We start from the raw sequence: 17,612 nt of genomic DNA, 5'->3' as shown, positions 1-17,612 counted from the left end.
TGATTCAATGTGGCTCAATTATCCAAAGATTAGGAGAACCTTGAGAATATAGCATTGGTCGAGTGTCTGTCCGCTGCTAAGCATGTGAGACAAGATAGAGACAAGCAGGGGTGTTCATAAATCGTTGAAACCGACAGAAGTGTGATTTGGCCAGTTTGAAATATATACGTTCAAGCCATAGAAATTTGACCATTTTGCGGTTTGAAACGTGGAACTGGCCATATAAACCAGACAAGTATACATATATTATTTATTATATGAAACGTGAAACCACCTGTCTAATTTTGCATGTATTAAATTTAGACCAAAGTGTAGTGCTATTACGCCCAAAGCCATGGCATCGTTTGGGACGTTAGATACCGTACCCAAGGGTCGTTATGGGGGCGTGAATAAAGTAGGCATTAGCATGTTAACTAGCATGCTGAAACATCTTTTTCTTTTGCCAATAACATCATGTCACAATATACTTTTTTTTATTTTCTTTGTTTTAGTGAAACATTATAAACCGTAAAAAAATAGTGAGAGAAAGTTTTCCTATCTATGTGAATATGTATATAACAATCACTTTTTTTACTTTTTAGTTAAATCACAATACATATTTTTATTAGATCGTAGTCCATCTCTAAAAATCAAACTCTTTCTTCAGGTTACATATGTTCAATTTGGATTACATAACATCTGAAGAAATGTCAAATTTTGAATTATTAATTCAAGGTCAATACATTCATCCTGAACGAGATAGTGTCCATTATGTGGTGTGACATATAGTCAAACCATTTGACTCTCATACGTTATCTACAGAGCAAATTGATAATTGTATCTTTTTTCTCTTTAAAAATAAAAAAAGAAATGATATTTATGACATATTTAAATTGATGAATCATATAAAACTAAGAGTTTTCTCTTTAAAAATAAAAAAGAAATGTTATTTGTGACATATTTAAATTTATGAATCATATAAAATTAAGAGAAAGTTATTGTACAAGAGGAAAGAAGTATACGAACTATCAGGGAGAAGTTTGACTTTTGATTTGCAAGATCAATGATTGAGATTAAGTGGACATCAAATATATAATTCACATAACTAAAAACAAGGGAATAAGTTGAGAAAAGGGTAAAATAGGAAAATCCATTATTGTTGAGTTATAAACACACTTTCCCTTTGATTTTTAAACGACTATAGCTTTTTTATACGTTAATATTTTTTTTACAAAAATTACACCGTATTAACGAACATTTCATTATCTTTAATTCGAGCAGCTTATTGCTATATTTTTCTTAAAATGTTTTTAAAAGATTTTGAAAACCCATTACGTGATTACGTGATTTTGAATACCCAGTAAGTAACTACGTAATTTTGAATACCTATTACGTGATTACTTGATTTCATTATAGTATTTTATGTGAAACCCCACTAAATGATTACGTAATTACGTAACAATAGTTGACTATGTATTATTACATGATTTTAAATACCCATTTCGTAATTACGTGATTTCATTATAGTACTTATGTGAAACCCTACTGAGTGATTACGTAATTAAGTATAAAGAAAACTTTTAATACATAATATTTCATATGGAATACCTAATGTTTCAGGTATAATCACGTATGAAGGATAAATTATATACAAAACATTAGCCAAACCAACCTATAATAGCAACATAATGTCGTATATTACAAATTTAACCACGTAATCTATATAACTATATAATAGATCTCCTATGTACAAAAAGGTAATTTCCTTTAAAATTTTAAGATGGCAGACAAATGGTCATGGGTTCCTCCCTAAAAGCATGACCCTTTCTCCCAGTTTTGCCCCCAGTTCAATGTTTTTCACTACAAAGAAATCAACCAGCCGATTGATCTCTAATACAAATATAACGGCTGCCATCAATCATGTTCATCATTGGCATTAAAAGCTTCGACTAAACTATTTGATATTAAACCCACGCCTCAATCTCTAGCCTTTTTATCTTACACCAACACACATATCAGAGAGGGAGAGGAGAGCAGGGGAGACGGATCCATGGAGATCGAGAAACCGATAGCGGTGGCGGTGGTGGTTGTGCTGGCCGCCCATCAATTCAAGGTAAGCAACAATCAATTATCACTATACATAGCACCCCAAATTCATCGATCTTAATTTTTGATTAATTGCTTGTGTGTTGCCCTAATTTACTAATAATCAGTCAATCATTTATTTAAATCATGGTGATTTCCAGCCATCATCGTCGACAGACCAGGTTCCTTTGCTAAATTTTGGGGTTTTCCTTCTCGACCAATTGTTTAAACGAATTGTTGCCGGTGGTCTTGATCGACCAAGAACCAAGTATTTTCGTTTTTTATGGCTTAATTTGTTTGCTTTGTTTCATGAACTTTATGCTATTGTTTGGTTTTGGTGTCCAAAAAAATTATCGAGTTTTAAGTTTTGGGTTCATATCATGGCTATGAAGTTGCTAAAAGGATGGAAAGGGATTTCATTGGTTTCAAAAGATTTAGTGGACTAATTAACCGTACGTCTTCTACAAAATGAATCAAAGTTATTATCTCTGATTCTTTCGGTCAAGTTAATCTGAATTCTAATATCCTAATTTTTGCTTTTTTTCTTGCTTAGACCTAACAGGTTATTGCACCAGCAATGTCTACAACCTGTGAGTTGGCAAGTGAGTAAACAGATCCTTTTGATTGTTGTTATATGTGTTTTAAATAATTTTTTCTTAATTTGCAATACTGCTCCTTAAAGTTCTTGTGACACAAAAAAGGGTTACTCATGTTTTGGTAACCGAAGGTGCTGGCTATATTGGTTCTCACGCTACACTACGCCCTGTTAGTACAGGTTGGGAAGACCTGCATTCACTTTTTTGTACTTGACAATGGACTTTCGGGATTTGATTAAAAAAAATTAATTATTTGAAACTATGAAAGAATGAACAGACTTGTGGGGTTATCTCGTAAGTGGATTTATTTTGAACTTTCTTTTCATTTCTGAAATATAACTGGTGTGTAAATGTTGTGCAGCTGCTTGTGATAAGTGCCTCAACAAAAGGAAAGGAATCGTGTTGCCAAAGGTAAATCACCGTTTAGCCCGTTTCGATATGTCCTTAGTTTTTTCATACCCTTCCAACACCGAACGAAAATGACTATTTTTTTTAAAACGCCACAATATCACCCAAACTTGAATCGACCAAAACCAGCTTGACTCACTACCCTGTCCAACCGACCAGCCCGTTTGGCAAGCTTGACTCACTACCCTTTCAAGGTTAGTTGTCATTCTATATATCTAGGATTGGAATGTATTTTTTTAAATACCAGTCTCTGTTTATATAAGATTACACTTGTAGCGACAGCCGATTTTTAAACACGAAACCAGTAGGATTGAAAAAAAATTAAACGAGTCGTTTACACCTGTAGATACAAGCACATAAAGTTAAGTGAGTTGTTTACACCCGTAGATAAAGCACATGAAAAAAACAAATTTAAATAGAAGTTAATGATTCGTTAAGTAATAATACGTGTTGGGTATACGTTGCAGGCCCTTGTTGTCCTTGAGCTTGTGTAACTTATTGCCAAGCTTGAGTCTGAACACCATAACCCTCCGGCCACTGGTTCTGTGTGCTCGGGTAGGCTGAAGAAGCAGGTGAAACACCACCAGTTTTAGCAAGCTTGGCTCTGGTAAGATAACGGTCTTAGGTTTGAAGTGTCTAAATTATGTATTGTATATCTGAATTTATGATCTGAATTGAATGGATCACATATGTTATTTTGCCAATTGTTTGCGCTTCTTACTAAGTGGATGTGGTGATATAAATCAGAGGCCAATAGTTTATGGAAAGCAGTCATTGACTCTCTCCATAACACTAAGAAGTGTTGGTCGTTTATTCTAGTTAATAATTCCTTAGCTGGTGTATGGAAGTGGATCGTTAATGAGTTAGACAAGATAAAAGTGGGTGAGATAAAGTTGTCCCAAAATTTTAAAGGGGTGGCTGGAGATGGGAGATGCATTCGGCTGTGGCTTGACCTGTGGTTAGGTAGTATGCCTTTAAAGGAGTGTTATCCTAATTTGTTAAACTTGAAAAAATTAAAAAGTGCAAGGTTTTCAAAAGGTATAATTCGGAGAGTAAAAGCTTTATGGGTTTATGGGAGTGGTTCTGTGTTCCGAGCACGGGAATCGAGTTATCTGAGTGGGATAGTTGTATTGAAAAGCTGGATTCTATAAACCTCCACGGTGATAAAGATCAATGGGTCTGGATTGGCGGAAAAGATAGCGATTTTCAGTCAGAGCGGTCAAAAGGTTCTTGAGAAGTGATAGAGATTGCAGTAACAACTTTGTTCTCAAGTGGTCGCAAAGAAATGCAATATATTGGTGTGGTGTGGTGTGCTGAGATGGGGAGGATCCCGACAGTTGACGCGCTTTTAAAACGAAACTGCTACAACGGAGAAGACATGTGTGTTTTATGCGAAGACGGACCTGAAACAGCTGATCATCTCTTCTGTAGCTGTTACGCGGCTGCTGTGTTGTGGAATCGGGTCAGTCTCTGGTGCAAGATAAGTCCCATCTACACTTTTTCGGTTAAAGACTTGCTAGAAATTTACAAGTACGCAGGTTTGAAGAAGCACGAGGAAGATATCCTGCATGGTATTATTACGGTCGGCTGCTGCTGGATCTTATGGAAAAGGAGGAACGGCATCAGGTTTTCTGGCATTAGCGTCGATATTGGTAAAATCTATCAAGATGTTATGGTGGTTGGTTATTTTTGGTATAGGAGTAGATCTAAAAATAGAGAATTGTCTTGGGCTAACTGGTGATCTTTTCAAATGTTTTAAAGGCCTGTGCTGCTGTTGTGTTTTGTTGTTGCCCCTGTGTTGGGGTGGTGTTGTTTATAAAAGTTACTTTCAAAAACAAGGATGCTTCTTGATCTAGAGTTAGTTCTAGAAGACGGCACTTAAGATCATGCTCGCAAAACGGATATCTATAAATTATCATCATTTTAAGATGGTAAATGAAAGATTTCATTACCTTTGCTATATTTGTGGCAGTGGCTGCAAAATGTTTATAATTCTTGCCTCCCAATCATAGTGGTTCCCCGTTATTATCTTACTGTAAATTCATGTGTATGTATGCTATCAGTTGAGCCACCATTAAACGCTGATCTTACTGAAGAAGGCCTCTCCTCTGAACAAGATTCCTGAAGTAATTGTTAACAAACGAATTTGGTGTTACCAAAGCAAGCTGTGCCAAGTTTCTATCTTTGTCACCTCTACCATTTATCTGGATGATGGGTTTAGTGTGTTGGTTGATATGGATGATGGGTTTGGTTGATACTCAATTCTCTCGCCAATCTTTGTCACCTCTACCATTTATCTCCATATCAAGGAAATACGTATAGGGGTTCATTGATGATCAATCGACCCGTCCATCTTGCCACCTCTACTGTTTATCTCCACATCAAGGAAGAAGGGTTGTCAATCACATTTTTTATAATGCGTTGATTTGAGCAAAAAAAAATATGAATATGGTTTCATTATCGCCCCGCAGCAACGCGCGGGTTTCCCACTAGTAAAGCATAAACAATCAAGTTCTTATTATTGAATGTGTAATCACGTAATAAGCATAATTGTGTTAACACTAGTTATAACAAATCATATTGAATGTGTAATCACGTAATGAATTTACATTGCAGGCGTAATGATTTATGTTGAATGTGTAATCACGTAATGGGTATTCAAAAATCACGTAGTCATGTACCGGGTATTCAAAATCACGTAATGGGTACTGGGTATTCAAAATCACGTAATCACGTAATGGGTATTCAAAGTCTTGTAAATTATTTTTAAGAACACTATAGCAATAGGCTGCTCGAATTAAAGAGAATGAAATGCTCATTAATACGGTGTTATTTTTTTTTTTTAATATTAACGTATGAAAAAGTTATAACCGTTTGAAAATTAAGGAACAACTAGTTAAAGAGAGAAAAGATCATCAATCCTTCCCTTATTAAATTGAGAAAAACAAATCTGTGATCATGATTCTCTCCTATACTTCGTACAAAATTCCTCTCTTGTATAACATTATATTGCTCGTAAACAATTGTATATGGCCCGTATAATGTTATACGGCCCGTATACATGTAAACCAAAAAAAAAACATTCCATTGTATCTATTTCTGTGCTACAACATGCTATACGGGCCGTATAATGTTATACGACCAGTATACACATAGGGATCTGAAAATAAGAAAATAGGGGTCTAAGAATAGTACATGCCTTTTATTTATTACATTCAAGCTTTTACATTTATTATTTTATTTATCATATCTTCCGTTGTCATTTGTGAAAGTGTTATTAATCGTCACAAATAGACCTCATGTCCGGACCCACTGGGAAATCAAGGTGTGACACTCTCCCACCCTGTGCTTTGTAGGGCTTGAGTTGAAGGGGATGCTTTTTTTATTAACCTTCATTTTTAAAACGACTAAAAATTTTGTGATTTCAGAATACACCATTGAGGCATGCTTTTTATCTACCTTTCGGACTGCCACAGGGCGCGGTATATTCTACTAGTTTTATGACTATATACAGGGCCGACCCAAGGGTAAGCCAAATGAGGCTTGGGCCTTGGGCCACCAAAACTATAGGGCCTCCATAATTTGATGAAACCACAGTCCATTTATAAAAGATTTAGGGTGTGGGTTATCAACAAATTGAAGGTTGGTAGTGTAGTGGTTTTGTGTATGTATGGATGTTGGTGAGACCCAAGTTCGAATCCTTGGTTCACCATTTTTTTTCTTGTTTTTAAATTTTAACACAATCTTTTAAATAATTACACTTGGGCCCTTCAAGTTTAACTTTCAGTTACATACATTTTTTTGAGAAAAAGGCCACAAGATTATACTTCGCCTTAGGCCACCAAAATGGTTGAGCCGGCCCTAACTATATATAAAACATTATTTAATGTTATATGATGTATAAATGTACTTTAAAATAGACATGTGCATGTCGACTTCAAAATAGTGGTCATATTTGAGTTTAGTTTACTTGTGTCACACCCTGACTTTTGTGGAAGTGTGTGCGTGTGACTTGATCAATATCATTGCATTCAATTATAATAAACAACTATATGACTAAAATATGATGTTCATCCATTCATAAGTTTTGAAAATATTACAAACACAAGTTGACAAGTTTCAACCACTAGCTTCATGTTTCGTTTACAAACCATCTAAAAGTATTAAGTTCCATACAAGGGCTTTTTAACAAAAGACTAATAAACCAAGGTTTTGCTTCGTATATCTTATCCAAAATAAGATATACAAGACAAACCCTTCAAAATAGGATGGCATCAAATCTTGAAATTACTTCTTGAAAACATTCTCAATGCCGCCAGATCCATTTAGTTTCCTGAAATACATGTAATTTGAAAATATCAACAAAAGTTGAGCGAGTTCATGTGTTTTGCATGAGTTCCGGATAAACTTGTAAACATTTGAGAGATTCCTTTGAAAATAGGTATGTAAAGCGTCTATGAACAGATCATTAATGTTTTGCAAGGACATTAATATATTTGCGTAGCTGTCTCGTAACTCAAAGTTTCCTTTCCACGGGTTGTACTATCACCTACACACGTGCTATGTTTTATTAGACGTTTAGGTCGTGTAACGACTCTTAGTCTTATGTATTAAGACTTATTTTGGAATGTGGTATACTTTGAGTTATACGATTGATGTACATTATATAATTATTAGTTAAAATAAGGATATTTTAATATAAATTATTTTCCATCTAATTATTTGGAATATTGTTAAAAATAATATATATTTTTAACTTGATTTGTCATGTATTTCTCACATATATATTTTCCAAGTATAGGTATACTTGTATTTGCGTATTTTGCCAAATATTGGTAGTGTATTCCGGTATGTGCTTAGACGTATAGGAATACGTATTTTCTTATATTTATTAAGTATTCTTCACTTAATTTATGTAGAATTTTCCGGAATAATATTTTTGTGTAATTAAAAATCACCAACTTTACATTCTTGAAATATACATATTTTAAGAGAATTTTTATAGAAAATAATCTATAAATTTATTTGGCAAAAATATGTATACTTCCATATATATATCTTAAAATAATATATTTTTACGATTAAACCTAGACAAATATATATTTTTAGTTTTCACCAAAATAATATATTTTTGTGTTGTTTTTTAAAATATATATTTTCTCCCACTTCAAAAATAATATATTTTCTACTTTGACAAAATATGATATATTTTATAATAGTTGTAAAAATTCATATTTTGTCGTTTCTTCGGTTTCAAAAATACTATTTTTCACATTTGTCAAGTCGCGAATTTATTTCCGGAATATATATATATATATATATATATATATATATATATATATATATATATAGTCCAAATGTCCTTTGTCCGATATTTGGCTATAAGATATATATTTATTTTCTTGTGGTTTTGGTAATAGGAAAATTGGTTTTTAATAAACCAACCTTTGTCCCGTTGGTAAATAATAATCGTACCTACGTAATTGGTATACAATAATCCTACCTATCAACATGTTGGTACTCAATGAACTTCCGTTAATTTTTTTAACTGAAGTTAGTTTTTAAGTTTTATTTATTACACAAACAGTCCCTGTAGTTGTAATTTACTAGTTTTAACTATTTTAAAACTAGTAAATTACAGTCCTTTTAGGTTTTTTTGTTTTATAAAATAGTTAAAACTAGTAATTTACAACTACGGGAACTTTTTGTGTAATAATTAAAACTTAAAAATTAACTTTAGTTAAAAAAAAATTAACGGAAGTTCATTGAGTACCAACATGTTGATAGGTAGGATTATTGTATACCAATTACGTAGGTAAGATTATTATTTACCAACGGGACAAAGGTTGGTTTATTAAAAACCAATTTTCCTTGGTAATATTTTCTATGACAATTTTTGGTATTTTGGTGTGATATATTATTTTCAAAGTTCCTAATTTTAATATAACTAATACAATCAATATACATGTAGCACATATTTTTGTGTCTTCTAAATATATATTTTCCTAAATGTAGGTCCCTCGGATGATGAGGTCAAACCTTAACCTTGTTATGTAAAACACACTAGCAAGTGAAGAATCCAAGCTAGAGTGCAAACCGAGATGAAACAAGCACAAACACAAGACACACAATATTCACCGATTAACACCACTTGTATTAATACGTATGAAGGTTCGGTTACAAGCTCAATGTTTACAAATCTGTTTTTGCAAACTCTCTAAGTGTGTGTGTGTTCTTGATAGAAGTGTCTCTCCTTGTCTGCCTTATCTCTCGTGACTCTCTGTCTGTCTTGCTCTCTATCTGAAGTGAACACACTACATGGGTATTTATACCCATAACATATGATCTGGTCGAAGGATCAGGTTTACTGATCGAAACATCATCTATCGATCATACTGCCATCGAAGGATCCACATATACCTCGAAGGATGGTATATCCTTCGAGGTCCATCAGTATCCTTCGTGGGATATCTTTCGAGCTCATCGAAGGATAGAAACAATCCTTCGATGACCCAACCTTCGACACAGACAATTTACAACCATATTATAACTGTTTGGCCAAGTCAAACCAGGAGGATGGTTGACTTGGTCAACTTACAGGACTAACAAGGACATCGTTTTACATCATGACTGAATACAGACAAAGTACAGACACAAGTGCACCAACAAACTCCCCCTTGGCTGTAGCTTTGTCTCGATCTTGATCATCTTTGATCTTCGTGTCTTCAAGACTCTGATGTCCTTTCAAGTCTTCAATGTCGGAGGATCTTCAAAGTCTTCACGTCTTGAAAGCAGAAAGTGTATCAACAAACTACCCGTATCATGTAGGAAGTGTGTTGACAAACTCCCCCTTAACATAAGCTCCCCCTTGAGTTATGCTCGAGAATGACTTGATCTTCAATGCTTAAGATCCTTGTGGTGTTGATGATGGTCAGCGGCAACTCGATCATCTTCATCTTTTGAGTGCCTTCACGTCGTGTCTTCATTCCAAAGCTTGTCATCGACCATGTTCTCCTTGCCTTTAGAATCTGCACATGCAAGAAATCTAAACGCGTAATGAGAACAACTGCTTGGAATATAGTTAGTATAAACAAATGACACACGAATGACCATGTCACAGACAAACACCGTCCGACAGTTTGAAAGTTTAATAAATTTGTCAGTTTTAGTTTCTAACTTTCAAAATTTGCAAATTTTGACCGTTTATGAAGATTTAGTCAATTCGGTTTTCGTTCAGGTTTCAGGTAACGAAGATTCGAGATCCAACATCGTACGATCGAAAATAAAGAAGAAATAAAATCTTTTTGGCTTTTATAAAGTTTATATTAAAACATACCTAAAATCTTTTTGGTATTTTTGAATATTTCAAATGTAAAGACTGAAAGCAGTAAATAAATATTTACAGACATTCTTTTTGCGAGTTTCGAGAGTAAGAGAATCATATCAGTGTACGGTCATGCCAAAACACTCTTGTTGTTCAGTTAGTTAACATTAAGATAAGCATCCTATAACAATTATCGGTATTGTTGTCCACTTAAGCTCAACTTATCAGATGTAATCATGGCGAGGGGATACGTTAAGGTATGATTTATACTTACCGACCGGTGTTCATCCACATCACGACACATTCCCGTATCAAGGTATGCACGAGAGTTCATCTTACCGGTGAGTATACCGATTATCATCTGTTTGACCGTATATGATGTGAGATTCTCACTTATTTTGATTTGAAAACAAGCCCTATGTGATAGAATCGCTTATTGATGAGGAACTTGATTTTCATATGCAAGAGGGCACAGGAGCAAGTCCGTGAACAGGTCAGTACTTCCGTACAGCAGAGAGACGAACTTGACTCTCGGATAAATGTGATATTTTATAACTTATTTTGATATGGACATGTGATTGTTTATCACTTATTGAGGTCGTATGCAATATGTACACGTATGTATAGTATCATGGAAGATCTAGACTTGCGTCCCCGTTATTTTTCGGTAAAAGATACAACCATGATACCCAGATGATAAGCAGCATAAAGACCGAATATCTCAGAACCTCGGCAATCTATCAAACGAAATTTCGGTACTAAGACCATATGCCAATGAATGGTTCCCACCTGGTCTTCAGTCGATTAAGATTTATATCACCCTGCACACTTTAAAATGATTGTGAGCCTACCGATACATCTTATATAGAGCTGCTTATCGTTTTTCATTTAAGGTTTAAAAAGGTTTGGATAGACCACTGATGAACTATCATTTTCTCTTTTGCTCGCCAGGAAACTCATTTTTGTTTTTCTATTGTTTTTGTGTTTTTGAAATTTTTCGATGTTTTTGGATTTTCAAATATTTGGATTTACTCCCCCTAAAATCAATAAACTAAGATAAATTTAAAACACAAAGGTATTTACAAAAATGATTTTCCGATGTTGGTTTTACTCTTGCTTGACCTTAATGCCGTTTACCAATAATAAAAAGTCAAATCTTGATTTGTCAAATGCTTTGGTAAAAAGGTCGGCACGTTGGTCATCGGTGTGGACCTTAACAACATCGATTAGCCTTTTCTCAAAGCAATCACGTATGAAGTGATATTTGATTTCGATGTGTTTGGTCTTTGAGTGCTGCACAGGATTTCTAGTGATCTGTAATGCAGCAGAATTATCAACGTAAATAGGAGTAGTTAGGAATTCAAAACCGTAGTCGCGTAATTGTTGTTGGATCCAAAGAACTTGGGAGCAACAACTTGAGGCAGCAATGTATTCAGCTTCGCATGTTGATGTAGCGACACAAGTCTGCTTCTTGCACTGCCATGTGACTAGGCGATTTCCTAAAAACTGACATCCAGCCGTTGTGGATTTGCCGTCGATTTTGCATCCGCCAAAATCAGAATCACTGAAAGCGACCAATTCAAAGTTATTATCCCTAGGGTACCATAGACCGGTGTCAGGGTAACCCTTCAAATAACGAAAAATCCTTTTTACAGCTGCAAGATGTGAGGCCTTCGGGTTGACTTGATATCTGGCAAGCAGGCACGTTGGGTACATTATGTCTGGCCTAGATGCTGTGAGGTACATAAGAGATCCGGTCATTGCGCGGTAGTATGAGGGACTAACAGCTTCACCCTTCAAGTCTGGAGTAATTCCGTGATTTTGTGGCAGTGGGGTACCAATGGGCGTTGCATCAGACATCTGGAACCGGCTCAAGATGTCACCAACATATTTAGTCTGATGGATGAATATCCCAGACTAAGTTTGTTGCACTTGTAGGCCCAAAAAGAAAGTCATTTCCCCCATAGCACTCATCTCGAATTTATCCTGCATAATGCGCTCGAAATTCCTACACAAGACATCATTAGTAGAACCAAAAATAATATCATCAACGTATACCTGTACCAGAAGAAGATCTCCATCTTGTTCTTTGATGAAAAGAGTACAGTCGATAAGACCTCTTCGAAAACCGTTCTCCAGCAGATAGTTAGATAAGGTTGCATACCAAGCTCGCGGTGCTTGATGAAGACCATAGAGAGCTTTGTTGAGCAACCAAACCCGATCGGGATGGATAGGATCTTCAAAACCTGGAGGCTGTTCGACGTACACTTCTTCTTCAACCACACCATGTAAGAATGCACTTTTGACGTCCATCTGGTAAACTTTGAATCCTTTGAATGAGGCATAAGCCAGAAAGATCCGAATAGCTTCCAGACGTGCAACAGGTGCATAGACTTCGTTGTAGTCAATTCCTTTTATCTGACGAAAACCTTGTACGACTAAACGTGCTTTGTTCCGAATAACAACTCCGCGGTCATCCTTTTTGCATTTGAAAACCCAACGGGTACCAATCTTCTTGTATCCAGCAGGTTTCTCTACGAGTTTCCAGACACCAAGCTTCTGGAATTGTTGCAGTTCTTCCTGCATTGCTTCAACCCAAGAGTTATCTTTCATGGCTTCTTTCCAAGTTCTTGGCTCTTCCTGTGAGACATAACACGCGAAAGACCAATCGTTTTGTTTCCCGGATTCTCGAATAGCTGCATACAGGCCTGCATTGTTGTTGTTTCGCAACATGTTTCTTGTTTGAATGCCACTTTGCACATTTCCGATGATGTTTTGTTGAGGATGGGTATTATGAATCCTTGTTTCTGGATTATCTGGAACTGGAATATTTATACCCAGATTGTTGAAATTGAGATCAACAACTAAGTCAATGCCTAGAATTGACGAAGAGGATGATGCAGTTGCTTCAGCTGTTCTATGGGTATCCACTGGAGGAGTACCCTCTGAAGTACCATGTACTGCTGTTGTTGGAGCTTCTTGATCTGCATCTAAAAATTCATCATCCTTTGAAGATTCGTTCAATTCGGTTGCATCATGAAAATCCTCATTGTCAAGAGTATTATTGTTCACCGAAGATGGTTCTTGATTGACAAGAATTGGACGAACCACTGGTGAAACTGTTGCATTGTCACTCTCGAAAAACATCCTTGCCGCAGCACTTTCTTCAACGGTTTCAACATTGATCGAATTGAAAAAGTCATCGTACTCAAACATCCAAGGCTGACCAGGACATTTGACTGGCAAAGTGTGCCTTTGTACTCTGACCTCAGACCATTCCTCGACCCTTTTAGTCTCTAGATTCCAGACTCGTAAGTTAGGGGTGGCATACCCAAGAAAGTATCCGTCTATTGCTTTTGCCCCAAACTTTCCATTAGGATCGATGATTGTACATGGAGCTCCAAACGGTTCAAGATAAGACAAATCTGGTTTCCGTTTTTGAAGAAGCTCAAAGCAGGTCTTGTTGTGCCTTTTGACTGTAAGGACTCGGTTCAATGTATAACATGCAGAGGCCACAGCTTCAGTCCAGAATGGAATGGGCAACTGCGACTCTACCAACATTGTCCTAGCAGTCTCGATCAATGTGCGGTTCTTACGTTCGGCGACGCCATTCTGTTGAGGAGTATAAGCTGCACTAAACTCATGAAGAATACCCTTCGAAGTGCAAAACTCCTCCATTGCATGATTTTTAAATTCAGTACCATTGTCGCTACGTATCCGCCTAACCTTCAACTTATACAAATTCTCAATCTGAATGATCAAGTTTTTGATAATACCAAAGGTTTCACTCTTGTGTGCCATGAACGCCACCCAAGAAAATCTTGAATAATCATCAGTAATCACGAGGCAGTATTGATCATTCCGAATACTCTTGTGCTTGACAGGACCGAACAAATCCATGTGCAAACGTTCAAGAGGAACTGCCACCGTGTTGATCTTCTTTGTAGGATGTCGTTTCTTCGTTTGTTTTCCTTTCTGGCACGAAACACAGACGTCTTGAAGATGGAAATTTTTAAGAGGAACACCATTCACCAATTCATTTGAAACCAAATGATTCATTTTGCGTAAGTGAATGTGACCCATTCGTCTGTGCCAAGAGATAGAGTCTTTTTCTGTGGCTTTGGAAACGAAACAAGTTGCTTGTGCAGACGTAGTAATAGCTTGGCTCATATCAAGGACGTACAAATCATTTATCCTTGGAGCTGACAAGAGAATCCATTCTTTTGGAATTTTGAAGCCGGGTTTCAGCACATAACATCCATTATGTAACACCTCGAATTTTTGTGTCCAATGATGTGTTAACACGTGTCATTTGTTTACACGTGGCATCTATAATAAATAAAGGACTAATTTTGACAAACCTTGAAAATATATAAATTCGAGGGTTATAAATGTCAACAAGGGTAAATATACTGTATAGTATCCCTAAATAATGCTTAAACCTTCAAACGAATAAATTATAGATCGTACAAAAACAAAACGCGGAAGAAAGTGAGAGATTACAAACTACAGGGGTTAACTGTGTCAACATGTTTAATAATACCTCTGAGTGACCCTTTAACGTTCCAAAGACTTTGTAACGGTATTATACCCTCACTAAAATAATATATATGAATTTCGCGAAGTTTCGATATGAAACGAGAAAGTTACGATCGAATTCGTAGAAGAAGGGTTAAAAGCGTCAATAATGAAAGTTAAGGCTTTCTGAATAATTTATAAATAAACCGGGGACTTTATAATGCGGGTAAATAACACGAGGCCCTTATCGGTAAATAACCGAGGGCCAAACCGCAAGGTTACCCCTTCAAACCCGAAAGGTCAGGCAAATCATTACGAAAGATTTCGTTATTAATGGCCAGATTCTGTAATCATGACAAAAGACTTAAAATTTCTGAAATCTTAACCCTACGCGGCCCGCATTGCATAATGGGTTAAGTTGAGGCGGGCCGCGAGCCTCCTCAATTACGCGTTTGGTGTTTAGATCCCAGGCGGCCCGCATTGTAAACGCATGGAACCTCCATGCGGGCCGCATTGGACGCCCAGATGCAGAAAAATTGTGTTTTCTTGACTTTTGAGCATTGTGAACGATCAACCTCCAATAAATGAGGCATGGGTGCCCCCTACTCGACCCATACACCTCTGGGACACCTACCCATCACCTCTGGACTATTGTGAGTGTTGCAATGATCATAGTTGCATGACATTTGCTATAAATAGCCACCTTATGCAACATAAACATTCACAACATCAAAACACACACCTCTGATCATTTCAAGAGCTCTCAAGTCCTTTTCTCTGCTCCATAAGCAAGAACACAACTTCTGTAAGTGATCCAACCCTTTGTGGTTCCACATTTGCTTAGTAAATGGCTAAGAACCAAACCGTCGTAACTACGGTTTGACTTTACAATAAATCAGTAATGGTTCAGTCATATGACGAATCAAAAGTGGTTACGAGTTGGTATTTATGTGGGTAATAAACCTCTAAAATGGTTCCCCCTGATCACCACTCTAACTATGTCAAATGTCGAGTCAAACGTGCGGTTAAAAAGTCAACAGAAAGCTATTTTAGCGATTTATGCATAATCTGTAACATATATGTCATGGAACCTGTTTTGACAATCATAAAACATGATAATAAGTATATAAACCTGTTTGCGCTCGTTTGAATCGATCATTTACTATATTGAACCGGTTCGGAGCCGAAAGTCGCAAAAGTTTGACTTTTGCTTTGACTTCAGTTCTGACCCGTTTTAGCGAGGTATAAATATACCTTAGGACTCTCTTAGGACCAGGTCACATGTTGGTATACGCCTCTGTGGTCGGTTCATGAGTTATCCGAGTCTTTTACGTAATTCCGTCATTCGCCTAAAAGTTGACCGTAACGGCCTTTTAAAATTAAAACGAGTATTTCGGACACGTGAACGGACCAAAAACCTTGCTTATTAAATTATAAGCATGTCCCTAAAGTTTCACGTCAATCCGAGGTCTAGAATGAGAGTTATGCTAAAAGGCGCACTTTTAAGAAAGTTTTGTAATTAACGGCGCAATTAGCATAACGCCCATCTAACCCAAGTTTTCGTCACCAAAACTTTTACCCACTGTGGTAAAATAATATTTTGGGAATTTTAAAGATTTTTAATAATTTTTACCTTGCTCATAACCTGCGGTTATGGCTACGGTTCGGTAAATACCGAATATGCCCTTTTTGGCCAAAACGGGAGTTCTACAAGGTCTTTTGACCCGATTCCAGTTGCCACTGATTTTAAATAATAAATAAAGTATCTTAAGCTCTCTAAGCTGTTCGGGAAACTCAGATTTCCTGTAGAACTCTAAAAGCCCTTTTAAAGTCTTTAAAATGACCGAAAAGCCCCTACGGGGCATAATATTAACTTAAACTCGTTACGGGCATTACGGAAGGTATCCTACTGATACCAAAATACTTTTAAGGCATATTGACTTAGGAAATAAGCGTAGGACACTTATGGTTAACCGTTTCGCCTATTTGCGCACACGGTACGGCTCATGGAACTAGTTTTCGTGCAATAGCCGATATGGGTCAAATTATATTATTTGAACCCCAAAATCCAGAGTATGAACTATAAACCCAAATAAAACAAGTCTCTGAACTTGTTGGGTCCAAATCATACTCCATTCACGGTTTTCGCCTTTTCGTGCGAATTAACCATATCTATATATCGGAATCAACCGGTTTAAGCTACGGCTAATACAAGGACCGTTAGGATTCTAAGAGGTTAATTGAAACCTTCGTTCCAGATTAGGAGCCCCAGTAAAAGCTATCGGTGACTTGATCTAAATTAAGGATTTATACTTGCAAAGGTAAATACTTTAACTTATTTCCCCTATATGGGCTTGGGTTACGGTATATTAATACCGCTTGATTGAGCATTATATAATTCCATCGCTTAGGTGGTTAATTGATTAAATATGATCGGCTCATTTAAACAGTTTTGTTGCTTATAAGCCTTTGGGGGGTTTAATGACCGTTGTCCCGGATATCCTCGGCATCATTTTACGAAATGGCCACGACCATCGACATCCCGGTGTAGGCGTACACCCGGTATAAAGTGTCGACATTAAAATTAAAAGACGTAGCCGTTGGTTTTTATACTACGGTTTTACGCAAACGTGGTGTGTCTATAAATCTTTAACCCGGCACGACCCGGGCTACTGAACGCATAAAAGAACATGTAAAACGTT

At 36.4% G+C, this 17,612-nt stretch overlaps 1 long non-coding RNA gene across 1 annotated transcript; it reads left to right on the top strand.

The window, feature by feature from the left end:
- Positions 1-1,793: 1,793 nt before the first annotated feature.
- On the top strand, positions 1,794-5,534 carry LOC110935988. Its single transcript, XR_004891675.1, has 4 exons — positions 1,794-2,516; positions 2,618-2,666; positions 2,747-3,071; positions 3,536-5,534. It is a non-coding gene; the product is annotated as an uncharacterized LOC110935988 (long non-coding RNA).
- Positions 5,535-17,612: the final 12,078 nt, after the last annotated feature.

The sequence above is a fragment of the Helianthus annuus genome, chromosome 4 (genome assembly GCF_002127325.2).
Source record: "Helianthus annuus cultivar XRQ/B chromosome 4, HanXRQr2.0-SUNRISE, whole genome shotgun sequence".
NCBI lineage: Eukaryota > Viridiplantae > Streptophyta > Magnoliopsida > Asterales > Asteraceae > Helianthus > Helianthus annuus.
The sequence above is the reverse complement of the archived record's forward strand: the minus strand, read 5'-3'. Positions and strand labels throughout refer to the sequence as shown.